Source organism: Felis catus, chromosome B3, assembly GCF_018350175.1.
Source record: "Felis catus isolate Fca126 chromosome B3, F.catus_Fca126_mat1.0, whole genome shotgun sequence".
Lineage (NCBI taxonomy): Eukaryota > Metazoa > Chordata > Mammalia > Carnivora > Felidae > Felis > Felis catus.
Window position 1 is genome coordinate 111,503,212 of NC_058373.1, and position 14,631 is coordinate 111,517,842.

At 34.1% G+C, this 14,631-nt stretch overlaps 1 protein-coding gene across 17 annotated transcripts in view; it reads left to right on the forward strand.

Moving 5' to 3' along the window:
* FUT8 (fucosyltransferase 8) overlaps window positions 1-14,631 on the forward strand; it is a 312,310-nt gene that overhangs the window by 137,689 nt on the left and 159,990 nt on the right. The window lies entirely within an intron of this gene.

Below are 14,631 nucleotides of genomic sequence, written 5' to 3' on the forward strand. Positions count from 1 at the left end.
GTACCATAAATAACTACATGTAGCTGGGTTTGAGGCAGCTAACTTGTTCATGAAGAGTGCTAGCCTAAGGACAGAGGCTGACATGCCCGAGGGGCTTATTTAGTTTATTTAGTCTCTCCAAAAATTGATTTTTGAGAGACTAAATAAACTTTTTATCTACTGAGAAATTAAAATTTTCTTATCTTTAAAGCTACTTTGAATTAGATTTTCTCTCCTTTATGGTAATATGTTGTAATTGATACAGGTTCTCAGAACTGTCTCTGAAAAGAGGTGACATTTATTTAAGTAGAGATCTGAATTACAAGAATGAACCAAAGGAATTGCAGTCCAGGTAGAAGGAATAGCAAGAACAAAGGTCCCATGATAGATAAGAAGTTGGCGTAAGGGTAGTATACCTAGTTTCTATTGACCATGGGAAGGATAATAGTAACTGATACTTATAAATTGCATTGCAGTTTACAAATCTCCTGTACATACATTATTTCGTGTGATCTTTACGGTGAAAATATTTACCAACCATTTTATAGTTGGGTAAACTGCCCATATATTTATAGCTAGTCATTAAAGAAACCAATCAAATAAATATTGTGTAGTACTGGCTAATCAGACAAAATGGTAAGGGTATACATTCTATTTGAATTTTTTATATTACCGCTTTTTAGCAGTTTTAATTTATTCAGGGCCAAAAGTACAGATGCCAAGGCCAGATTTCTGGACCCGTTTGAATAGTACAAATTAATTGCATCAGTAAACACAACCTGGTGTGTTATCTTGAGTTAAGGTGAGTGAGATACTCCTGATAGAGACCTCATAAATGTGATTATTTGTTTGCACTTCATAATGAGGAAGATTAATTTCTAAGATATTGGCTGGTTTCAGTGAATTTAAATAGAGTATTTTGTGCTTATGTATTCAGGGTGCCTAGCATTTTAAATTCATATGTGCATATACTGTGACCTTACTGATAAGCAATGTGAAAGTTTGATAGATGACTCTGTAAGTAATGAATTAAAATTGAATTTTATAGTCTTAGTAGGGGCTATATGAAAATTTCCTTTTCTGTCCTTCCTTCCCCTTCCCTGCTTTCCCCTCCCCTGCTTTCCCCTCCCTCGCATTCTTACCTCCCTTTTTCCACTTTCTTCCTCCCTCCCTTTATTTTACATTTCAGTTTATTTGGTTTTACCAAGTGCTTTAACATAAATAAAAGTTGATTTCAACTAACATTAAAAGGTCATTTTAATTTATACTATTTTTACTTGTTTTTTTCTACTTTTTTAAATTAATAAACACATAATTTTATAAACTGCCCTTTTTCCATATATGGAGGCTAGACAGTAAGAAATATTTTAAATAAATTCTGTAACAGTACTTAATTTGAAAATGAATACAGATCAAATGAGAAGACATTTAAAGCGTTGCGTGTTTGGTAACTAGGATTGAATTGAACTCTGTATGTATAGGGGCTTTTTAAATATTTGTACTTTATAATAGATAACTAGCTTTTCTCTAAAAGTTTTATGTTTCCCTTTATCAACATGATGCCTTAAAAATGTAATAGGTATGCTTAACCCCTGCTACATTATGGTAATCATTAATTAAATCTGTTTAAATTTGTTGAATAAATTATTTTACTTTTCTGTTGTAGTTTTCAGTTTTTTACAGTGAATTACTTCAAGAAACAGTCTGTAGTAATAATTTGGTTTTTACTCTTTCCAGGAAGAAAGTAAATTCTTCTAAAGATGATAACCCTCTGAACTATATATTTTATAATAATAATAACTAGTATGTATTTTAATTTAGGGAATCATTATTTTGAATATTTGTGATTATTTCTTTTGAGAAAGGGTTAGACTACTAAAAAGATTCAACACAATTTCTCTATGGTTTGTTCATTGTATTACTAGTGATTTGAATCGGTATTTACAGTTTTTGAAATGTATGAGAAATACAATCTTCACGTTACAGTTGGATTGAATTGATTATATCAATAGAATAATTACCTTTGAAATTTTTTTACTCAGAAAAGAATGTACAGTGATTTTGCTGAAAAAAAAAATTTCATTGATATCCAAGATGCAAGCACATAATTTAGCCATTTAGTGAATTAGCAGTCTTCGGTTATTGACCTTTGCAATTACATTCACAAATTGGAGACTGTTTAAACTTTCTCTTAAAATGTTTTTCAACTTTATTGAAGCACAATTTGCATCAAGTAAATGTGCCCATATCAAGTGTACAGTTAGATGATTTTTCTCAAATTTATAACTTCATGTACCTGTCATTCCCCTTTTTCGTCAGTCACAGCTTGCTCCTTGGCACTATGTATTAGTTTCTTTGTTCTAAAATTTCATATTAATGTGTACTTTTTTTGTCCCTGGTATCTTTTGCCAGGCATGTTATTGAGTTTCATCCATGTTGTTGTGTATATTAGTAGTTTGTTTCTTTTTACTGAATACTATTCTATTATATGAATGTGTCACAATTTGTTTATCCATTCATGTGTTGTAAGATACTTGAATTTTTTCAAAATTTTGGCTCTTATAATAAAGTAGCTGTGAACATTCTTGTTCAAGACTTTGCGTAGGTCTTTGTTTCCCTTTAAGAGTGGAATTGTTGAGTTATATGGCAAAATATATTTAGCTTTTCATGAAGCTAATTTTTTTTTTCTTTCTAGAAAAACTTATATAAAATTCCTGTTACATCTTCTGTACATATGTCTGGTAGAATTCACAAATAAAGCCAAATGGGCCTGGTGTCTTCTTTTTGGGAAGGTTTATAAATACATATTCAACATCTTTAATAGTTATGAGGCTATACAGCTATTCAGATTGTTAATTTTTGATTGAGCTTTGTTTTTGTTTCTTTTAAGAAATTTATGCCTTTCTTCTTAGGCTCCACACCTAGTGTGGAGGCTGCTTATAAAAATAAAGGAACGAAGTTTGCCAGTTTCAGGTCTGGCTTTGTATTTGTTGACACAAAGTTGCTTACCATATTCTCTTATCTTTTTGTAGCATCTGTAGTAATGCTCCCTCTTCGTTCCTACTATTGGCAACTTATGTCTTATTTTTCTCTCTCCCCTTGATTAGTTCAGCTGAAATATTGTTAATTTTATAGGTCTTTTCAAGGAACTTGTATCCATTTTTTTTCCAATGCTTATCTGTTTTATATTTCATGGGTAGGGTTTACATTTTGAACCTTTTTACCTATTTCACCAAACTTTCAAATATTGTAATACTTCTTGAAGGATAATGTAGGAACTTCAATACTGTATCTTTCCTTTTTCTTCCTGTCATCCTTTATTATTATTGTCATACATTTTATGACATTGTTATATGTCCCATGATACTTTGTCATAAAAGAATCATTTATTTTAAAATAAGTTAATATGAGGAAGTTTCAATTATACTTACCATACATTTAATATGTCTGTTTAAATCCATTGTTTATGTTCACATATCCAATTACAATCATCCTGAAAAACATCCTTTTACATATATCTTGTAATACATATCTGCCACCTACAAGTTCTTTCAGCTTTTGATTTTTGAAGATGTACTTGTTTTGCCTTTATTTTAAAAAAGAAACTTTTATTTTGGAATAATTTTAGAATTACAGGAAGTTTGTGAAGAAAGTACAGAAGTTTCCATATATTCCTTGCCCATGTTTCCCTAATGTTAATATCTTACATAGCTTTGGTAAATTGTCAAACTAATGAACTAACAGTGGTGCAATATTATTAATTAAACTACAAGTCATATTTGGGGCAGTGTCCCTTTCTCTTCTAAGATCTAATCCAGGATACCATGTTGCATTTACTCATTATGTCTCCTTGGTCTTTTCAAATCTTTTGATAGTTTCTTAGTTGTTTCATGATTTCTATGACCTTGATAGTTTTGAAGAGTATGTATGGGTCAGGTGTCTTGTTGAATGATCCTCTGGCATTTTTCTCATTATTAGAATAAAGGTATGGGTTTGCAGATGCATACTACAGAGATGATGTGCCCTTCTTCAATACCCTTTAGAATTGTTCCATCACTGTAAAAATTTCCCCTGTGGCCCCTTTGTAATCAGCCTCTCCTTGCATCTTGAATCTCCTTCCATTTTATTGCTGAGTAATATTCCTTGGTTTTATCAGAGTTAAATTCATTCACCTGTTGAAGGCCATCTCAATTTTTTCCAGATTTTTGCTATTATATATAAAGCTACTGTAAACATTTGAGTATTAGATTTTGTGAGAACATAAGCTTTAATACCTCTTGAGTTGATATCTAGGAGTGGCAATCTGGGGTAAGTGTAGTTTTAACTTTGAATCCTAAAGCTACTGTAAGAAAACATAGGAGAAAATATATGTGACCTTGGATTTGGGATTGAACTTTTATATATAATATCAAAACCACAATTAGAAAAGAATAAATTGTATTTCATCAGAAACCTTAAAATTTTTGTTGTATGTAAGACACTCTTAAGAGAATGAAAAGGTAAGTTACAGACTGGGAGAAAATACTTGAAAAGTCACATACCTGATAAAAGTATTTGTATCTAGACTATATAAATGACTCTTAAATCTCAACAATAAACAGTCTAATATACAAATGGCAAAAAGATCACAATAGACATTTCACCAAAGAGGATATATGGATGGCAAATAAACACATGAAAACATAATCACATTTCTTAATGTCATGTGTTATTAGGGAAACTGGATGCAAATTGAAACCACACCAAGATACCACCACACAATATTAGAATTGCTTTAAAAAATTGAGAGTCCCAAATGCTGGGAAGATTGTGGAGTAAGAGGAACTCTCATTCATTGCTGGGGATAAGTCAGAATGAGCAGCTACTTTGGAGTACAGTTTGGCTCCTCCTCCTCCTCCTCCTCCTCCTCCTCCTCCTCCTCCTCCTCCCCCCCTCGTCCTCCCCCTCCCCCTCCCCCTCCCCCTCGTCCTCCTCCCCCTCCCCCTCGTCCTCCTCCCCCTCCCCCTTCTCCTTCTAACACACATTTTCCTTATGACACAACAGTCCCACTCTAGGGTATTTACCCAAGTTAAGTGAAACCTTAAGTTCACAGAAAACTGCTTTTATCTTTGAAAATATTTTCACTACATAACAAAGTGTAGTTTTGCCTTTTTTTATTTTAGCACTTTTAAAAGATGTTTGATTGTCCACTAATTTGTACTTTTTTCTAAGAAGCCCCCTGAAATTCTTTTTACCATGTTTGCATTTTTCTCTGTAATTATTTTTCCCTTCTAAATTATGATTTTATTTGTATTGTAAAATACATTGGAAATTCTGCATATGCCTATGACTAAGCTTATTTAAGTTGGATGACAGATTTTGTTCTGAGAAATCCTTTTTCAAGCTGAGTGCCAAAATGGGGAAATGCTGGTAGATTCCTGGCCCTGAAGGTAATGATGTAAATTGCTTTCTTGCAGTGATGATGGATGACTTTTATTTGAGTTTTATACCCAAAAGTTTTCAGTTCATGATGATATAGCTCTGGTGTTAGCTGTGCAGCACCATAATATCTAACCTAGGGTCAGTGCTATAAATTGGCAGCTTTAAATTTTTCTTTTTTATCAAATCTCCTTCAGATTTTTTTTCTGAATATTTTTCTCTTTGGATAATTTTTAAAAATTAACATATAACATTATATTAGTTTCAGGTGTACAATATCATGATTTGATATTTGTATATATTATGAAACGATCACCACAATAAGTCTAGTTAACATTTGTCACCATACAGTTGTTAAATTGTCTTTTCCTTGTGATGATATTTTTTATTACACTGTTTTCAAATCCACTGAACTTCTCCTCTGTAGCATCTAATCTGCTCTTTAATCTTTTCCAAGACAATTTTTAAACATTTGATTTTTTTCTTTAGTTATAGAAGTTGCATTTTTTTGTTGTGGTTTTTATTTCTTTTCTAGTTTTCAAATTTACATCCTGGCATGTATTTTTAGTAATTGTTTTAGTTTTCTTGTATGCTATCATCAGCTCTTAGGGGTTTGTTTTAAACTGATTTTCTTTGGAGTCACATTTTCCTCCTTATTGGCATCATGCTAAAAGCACAGTTTTATGGGGGTAAAAGTAATTCATAATTTATTAAGCCATACTTCTGTTAATGGGCAGTTATATTTTTTTCCAGCATGGAAATATTGGAAAAATGTTGTAAATGCATTTTGTTCATGTGTTAAAATTCCTGTAGTGGAATTTCTCATCAAAGGGCATGTTCATGTAAATACTGGATATATGATGCCATATTTCCCTTTGCACAACGTATAAGTGTATACATACTTATATTAGTTAAATAAGTACCGATTGATTTTTGAGTTTAGAACACCACCCTCTTACGAACATGGTTCATAGCAGAACAAGTCTTTGTTCTGACCCTTAGTCAGTCAGTTCTGTAGCATATTTTCATGTGCTCATCTTTTGGCCTTAGCAATAAAGTGAAGCCTCTTGAATGTAATTCTTGGAAACATCTGTACATAGTCATATGCTAAAGGAAGTGGCTATTGGTCATTTTCATATTTGTTAGAGATAAGAATAGTCCATTTGACATTGTTATGAATGGTACTGCATTTGTTGTTATTTTTAACAGAATGATTAAACTAGTTCTTTTAGAAATGTATTAGGTGGTACAGTCCATATTCAGTTACTCACTGTATCACTCATATGTTGGTTGCTGCAAGAAGAGGCTTTTATGAGGTTGTTTCTGTTCAATTATTTTCCTTTGCAATTAGAATGCATTAGAATATTACCTCTTGAGGGCAGAGACTTTAGTCTGTCTTGTTCACTGCTACAATCCACTGCCTAGGACAGTGTCTTTTATATGATAGGGACTTATTAAGTATTTTTTGAGGGAATGAGTGATTGAATTACGGTGTTTTATACAGATAAAGTACCTGGTAGATTTGTTCCACGTGTTCTCTATTACAAATGATGATAAGAACCATACTATATATTTTAAAATGAATAGAGCTTAGTATATAAATAACTACACTGAGTGAAGTAACTTATTAGAAGGTAAACTACTAACTGGTGGCACAGGAGAGTTCGTTTCAGAAATGGTCACCATAATGAACAAAGACCTTTGCTCATACCATTTCTCTTATCTCAAATGTGCTCCCTTCCCTGTTGCAACTGTGAAACTTCCCCTGTCTTTTCAAGATACTAAATTATCTCCTATCTCAGAAAGCCCAAAGATATCTAAATTAGATATCTTATGTTCATCCTTTCTGTTTCATATTTTGAATTACACTTTTTAAAAAATTTTGTCTCCACTATCGGATTTTTCATACTTATTTTTATTTTCTAAATTATTTGTTGCTCTGGAAGAGTCCTGGCTGATACTTAATGAGATGATGGAAGTGTTCCAAATCTGTATCATTCACAGTGGTAGCCATAGGCACAAGTGGCTATTGAACGATTGAATTATGACTGAGGATACATTTATAATTTTAATTCTAATTTAAAATTTTTTTAAATGTTTTATTTATTTTTGAGAGAGAGAACACTGAGCAGGGGAGGGGCAGAGAGAGAGGAGGATAGAGATCTAAAGTGGGCTTTGCGTTGACAGCAGTGAGCCTGATGTGGTTCTCGAACTCACGAACCTGTGAGATCATGACTTGAGCTGAAGTCTGCAGCTCAACCGACTGAACCACCCAGGCTTTCCATTCTAATTTAAATAATTGCATGTGGCTAGTGACAACTGAAGCAGACAGTGCAGCTCTAGGGCTTACAATATACATTTTTAAGTTCTCAGTCTAATATATAGTGAGAACTTTACTACAGTGCACTCCCATTTCCTCCCTCCTCTCCCTTTGTGTTTTGTCATCATATATTCTACAGATTTGTAAACCTAGTGACACATTATTGCCATTTGTGAATTAGCTATTTATTGTTATTAAGTTAAGGGGAAATATGTCGTTATTTTCTTTAGATTTTACCATTTTTGGTGCTATTTTTTTCTTTGTGTAGATCCATATTTCTACATAGTATCCTCCTCCTCCTACTTGAAAGACTTCATTTAACTTTTTATATGTAGTGCGGTTTTGCTGGCACAGTATTTTTCAGCACCCTCTCCCCCCTTTTCTTCTCCTGGAAACAACTAACTTTTGGAAGATATTTTCACTGGTTGTAAGTTGACCTTCTCCCCACTCCCATTCTCCCCACCCAGTATTTTTTTTTTTTTTAATGTTTTTAACGTTTATTTATTTTTGAGAGAGAGAGAGAGAGATAGAGAGACAGAGTGTGAGCTGGGGAGGGGCAGAGAGAGGGAGAGACAGAATCTGAAGCAGGCTCTAGCACAGAGCCCGATGCGGGACTCGAACTAATTAGCTGTGAGATCATGACCTGACCCGAAGTCAGACTCTTAACCAACTGAGCCACCCAGGCGCCCCCTCCCTACCCAGTATTTTGAAGAAGTTGCTCCCTTGTCTTCTGGTTGACATTGTTTTTCATAAGAAGTATGTTCTTATTCTTTGTTTATCTGTATGTTAAGTTTTTTCCCTAGCTACCTGCAAGATTTTCTATCTTTGTTTTTCAGCAGCTTTGCCTACCTTTTAAATTTATCCTTCCAGCAGTTTTCTTCATTTCTTAGATTTGTGGTTTATCATTCATTCATTTTAGAAAATTCTCAGCTAACATCTTTTAAAATGCATTTTTTGCCTCATTTTTTATCCTCTCTGCAGCTCCAGTTACATATGTTTCAGATCATCCTCCCACAGCTTTTGAGTTCCTTTTTTTCCCCAGTCTTTTTTTCCTCTTCGGGTTTTATTTTTGTATAATATCTGTGACCTCTTGTCATGTTCACTGATTCGTTTTCACTTTTGTCCAGTTTTCTTATAGGCCTGTTTAAGGTCCTCTGATATTTTATTTTTGTTTATTTGGTATTTCAACTGCTGAATCCATTAGTTCATGTATGTTGTCCACATTTATCACAGATTTTTTAATGTTTAGTTATAATTATTCTAATTTTTCTGTCTGGTAGTTCTAACATCTAGTTCATTTATGATTCTGGTTCTGGTGTTTGCTTTATCTCTTGAAAATGGTTTGTTACATCTTGCTTTTTTTTTTTTTTATGTCTCATGATTTATGTTGCATGCCAGACATTTTAAGGACAGAGCAGTAAAGACTGAGGTGAATGGTTATGCCCAGAAATGGGCACGTTTCTTCTTTGAGGCTGTTTGTTTATGTATGGATGGGGATGGGGTCATTCCAGTCAGTGATTGAATTGTTGTTTTTGCAGTTGTTCCCTTCACTGAATCAGAGACTTAAAACTTTTGCAGTAGTCAAATGCTGCTACCTCATTCTTGGTGTGGGGCCTTGGAGTGCCAAGATTTTTGCTCAGTATTCTAGGACATCCTTAGTCTTTAGCATGTCATTGGATGCCTGCATCACAAGATGATCTCTCTCAGTGTTCTTTGTAATTTTTGATTAGTTGTTGGAGAGTGTGAACTTTATATTGTTGACTGTATTTTGTTGTCTTTCTTGAAAGAATTTGATAGACAATTTAATTTACTTTTGGATCACCTTGGTCCTTCTGTAGCTTGTTTTTAAGTTTTGTTATAGCTCTTGTCAGCCTAATCTTTATTCTATGGCTGGAGACATTAAACTTTTGACTCATGAGCTAAAGCTGGTCGACAGAGTGTTTTTGTATAGCTTTTGAGCTAAAATTGGATTTTACATTCTTAAAGGGCTATAAAGAAATAAAAAATAAAAACAAAAATATATGGTAGAGACTGTATGTGTTGCACATAGCTTGTGATATTTATTATCTTGTTCTTTAGAGACAATTTTTTGATCCCTACTCTACGGCTTACTTAACTTTCACTTCTAAGATGTTTTATTTCTTGGCTTTCTGCTGAATGCCCTAGATTTTCTATATGGCATTTTCATTTTATGTGAGTGGGACTCCTAGGTTTTCCCCTTTATACGATCTCTGAGAGATGTTCATTTTTCATTTACCTAGTATTTAATTTTTCTTTCCTTGATAATCGTTCTTTGCCAGCCTTGTGAGACTTCTGCATGTAGAGCCTAGTATCTAGCCAAAGACTAAAAGATCACTTATGCCGATTTTTGGATCCTTTTCTCTGGGCAACTCCCTCCTCTTTGATATACTGACTTGTAGATCCTCTCCCCTTAAACTTTTAAACTGTAGTCTCTATCTTATCACCTCAGGAAGATAGCTGTGCTTTGCCTGGGCTCTCCCCTTTTGTGGGGTGTTCAGTAAATTTTAGGTAGAAAGCTGGAGTAATTATAGGGCTTACCTTTGATTGTTAATCTCATCTCAGGTATCACAGTCTTGCCTGACCATTGCCCAATCTCTGAAAACAGTTTTTCTGAATATTTAGGTTTTCTAGTTGTTTACGTGTGAGGGCAAATCTAGTACTAGTTATTCTGACATGGTTGGAAGTGGAACTCTGTTTAGCAAACATTAAGAAAAATGGCCTTTACACTTTTAGTATGGTATAAAACTAAGCTGTAAATTGAGTTTAACTTTTATGGTATTTGTAAGATGTGTTAGCAGGATATATAAGAAAATGTGATTAAGATTCAATTGTGTCTGGTATCTGGAATGCCTACTCCGTGCCTTAGACTTTGTACAACTTGCTGTGAACAGAAAGAAGAACACATGAACTGAAGACCAGGCATTCAGCCCCAGTAGGAAGTTGGCATGTATATTAATTATCTATTGTTACATAACAAATTGCCCTAAGACTGAGTGGTTTAAAACAGTTATTATCTGCTGGCCAAGAATCTGGGCATGGCTTAGCTAGATCATCTGGCTTATGGTCTTTCAAAAGCCTGAAATCAAAATGTGAACCAAGCTGTAGTCACATCAAAGTTTGACAGGTGCAGGATCCATTTCCAGGCTTACTCATGTGGTTGTTGGCAGATTCAGTTCCATTCCACATGGGCCTTTTCAAATGGCAGCATCAAAGTAAACAAGAAGAGAGAATGTGAGCAAGAAAGAAATATCAGTGTTTTGTAAACTTATCTCAGAAGTGAAATCATATCACTTTGCTGTATTCTAAGAAGCAAGTCACTAGGTCCAGCCCACATTCAGGAGGTGGAGATTACACAGGGCATGAGTACAGGACACCGGGATCATTGGCATCTATTTTAGAAACTGCCTATGATAATATATGGTATATAAATTATACAAAATATTATAAATGAGTCTAAAATAATGTAACAGCATTAACATATGTAGCATAAGAAAAATTCACTAGTGATATGCTAACTGCTTCCCAAGATTATTTTGTCTACGCCTCTTTTAGTATTCTGTGGGAGAGGTAGTATGTATTATATCCATTTTACAGAAAAAGAAATTGAACGTCAGTAAGGTTACCTAGCTGTGATATAGCAGAACAACACTCTAGTCTAGGCTTTGCCTATTCTAGTACCCATATTTTTAATCTCCATATCGTATCAGCATTAAAATAGTATTACCTTTTATTGAGCACCTCTTATGGGCCCAGCATTATAGTAAGTGCATTATATATTAATGCCATCTAAGCCTCAGAGCAACTTTATTAAAGCTCTCAGTTTTACTGATTATATACTTTAGCTTTCAGATTCAAGAAATTACTTTGAAAAATTACATATATATTTTTTTGTTTCAGAGACATTAAGCAAATGTAACCCAAAGAATCTCTGTAAATACAAAAAAAAAATCATTTAAATACCCATTACCTTAAAAAAAAAAGTGGTATTCACTAATTAAATAAATTTGTGTAAGGAAACCTGACACATTTCAATCCACTTAATATTCTGAAAAAAAAAAAATATATATATATATATATTCTGCAGATGAAAGGTGGTATGTGAATCTCAAATAAGAATGAATTAATAAATACTTAACCCACTCCTAGAAGAAATCTCAACAAACACTACTATACAAATTTTAGTCAGAAATTAGCTCACGTAGTTAATGTTGAAATCTTTCTTACTAATAAATTTGAAATATTTTCACTAATGTTGACAAAATCATTTTCTCATGTTTGAAAGGTAACCATAAGTTGATGTTATGGCCTTTTAGACCAATATATTGTAATTTTTTTTAATATTTATTTACTTTTGAGAGAAAGAGAGACAGATACAAGTGTAAGCAGGGGAGGGGCAGAGAGAGAAGGAGACACAGAATCCAAGGCAGGCTCCAGGCTCTGAGCTGTCAGCACAGAGCCCAACGCGGGGCTCGAGCTCACAGACCGCAAGATCATGACCTGAGCCGAAGTTGGATGCCTGACTGTCTGAGCCACCCAGGTGCCCCGTAGACCAGTATATTTTAAATATTTGAGGGTGTCTTGTGAGACATGTGTTGATAATAATAAATCCTAAAGCTTATGGATGTCTTTTATTTTTGAACTGTTTTCCTCATAATAGCACTGTCTTACTTTCTACATTCAGATTTGCTTTCTTAAGTGGAGTATAAAATGGCACTTGAGGCTAATGTGCATGAATTGTGTAATATATCATACTACCATATGTCATGTATGATATCCTTCACTCATTCACTTATTCAAAAATTTTATTAGTACCTACTAAGGGTCAAATACTGCTCTAAGTACTTAGGATACATCAGTGAACAAAATGGAGAAATATCATGGAGTTTACATTTTAACAGACATAGTTCATAGTTCAAACAATAGGCAGTAAACACAGTAAGGAAGCAGGCATTCATTATGGATAGGGTAAAAAATTCTATACCAACTTTTAAACCATGCTAAGGAAAATTACATAGAAAACTACTTGATGTTCAGCTTGGCTTGTTTTTTCTGATTTCATGTTTAAATACTAGCCAAGAACAATAAAATTGGGAAGGATTCTCTTCCAAAAACAGAATGCAGGGGTGCCTGGATGGCTGTGTCAGTTAAGCATCCAGCTTTTGATTTTGGCTCAGATCATGGTCTTATGGTTCCTGAGATTGAGCCCTGCATCAGGCTCTGGGTTGACATAATGGAGCCTGCTTGGGATTCTCTCTCCCTCTCTCTCTGCCTCTCCCCCACTCACGCTTACATGCTCATGCGCTCTCTCAAAATAAATAAATAAACTTAAAAGAAAAGTGCAAATGATGCTATTAAGAAAATGACCATGTTTTGCTCCTACAACAATTTTTTTAAAAATGCTTTTATTTATTTTTGAGAGAGAGAGAGACAGAGCATGAGTAGGGGAGGGGCAGAGAGAGACACACAGAATCTGAAGAAGGCTCCAGGCTCTGAGATGTCAGCTTGGAGCCTAACATGGGGCTCGAACCCACGAACTGTGAGATCGTGACCTGATCTGAAGTCGGATGCTTAACCAACTGAGCCACCCAGGTGCCCCATCTCCTAAAATAATTTTTAATGAGTTTTTACAACTTCTGTAATGTCAATATTACTACGTTGTGAAATGTGGTAATTTAATATTTTGGTTATTTTTGATGATGGTTTATAATTTAAGGTATTTTATGTAACAAGATTTATGTTTCTGTAGACTTCTGTTTCTATTTGAGTTATTATAGTTTTGCTGGCTTTGAAAAATTATGATTTTTAATTGTAATTTTAATAAAATGTTACAGCACATCTTTTTATTGTTATTTATTTGTTTATTTTTTTCAACGTTTATTTATTTTTGGGACAGAGAGAGACAGAGCATGAACGGGGGAGGGGCAGAGAGAGAGGGAGACACAGAATCGGAAACAGGCTCCAGGCTCTGAGCCATCAGCCCAGAGCCTGACGCGGGGCTCGAACTCACGGACCGCGAGATCGTGACCTGGCTGAAGTCGGATGCTTAACCGACTGCGCCACCCAGGCGCCCCTTTTTATTGTTATTTAAATGATGTCTTTAGAAAGCTATCTTCTCTTTTGTTTATCACAGTTATGTTTCTAAGTTAACTTTTGCTATGAAGGGAAAGATTAAAAAAATTAATATCTTATTGGTATAGTTTGGAATTAACTAGACTATATTATGGATTCAGCATATGGTATAACAGCAATTTACAATGTTGCATATATTGTCACCCACAATATTATTAACTCAGATTTAATAGCTTCTTTTGTTGACTTACTGAATTAAATCCATACCTTAAACCATCAGTGGATTCATTTTTTAATTTGCTTTTTAACTAGTAAACTCTGAATATCTGTATTTTTCTATATAGCATGAAAAGTAGGCATCATATGACTGATCTTTGATCTGCCTATAATTTTTTTCTTGGGGAAAAAACTGTTTTGTTTCTAAAGGGGATTCTAAGCCAGATGATAAAGTGACAAATGAAACCCACAGCCACGCCTGAGAAAGTATGTGCACTTATAATTAAGATGCACAGTGACTCAGATATAATTGGTATAGGCTTATGTTGCAATTATTGGTATTTTTTAATAAATTGAGGAACGGATAATCTAGCCTAATCTTTATGAGCCTTTGCTTGTGATATATGGAGTGGTTACCTGCTGCTTAATGGCTGTGATAACCTTTGCTTATTAGCTAACATACACATCACTTTTAGAATTTATCAGTGACACTCTGTCTGTCACCTGCAGGGTTAAGTAGTATACTCAACCTGCAGTTGAGTAGTGAGATGGAGGGGGATGGAGTCAAGATCTTACAGGAATGAATTCACTCATACAGAGAACATGTT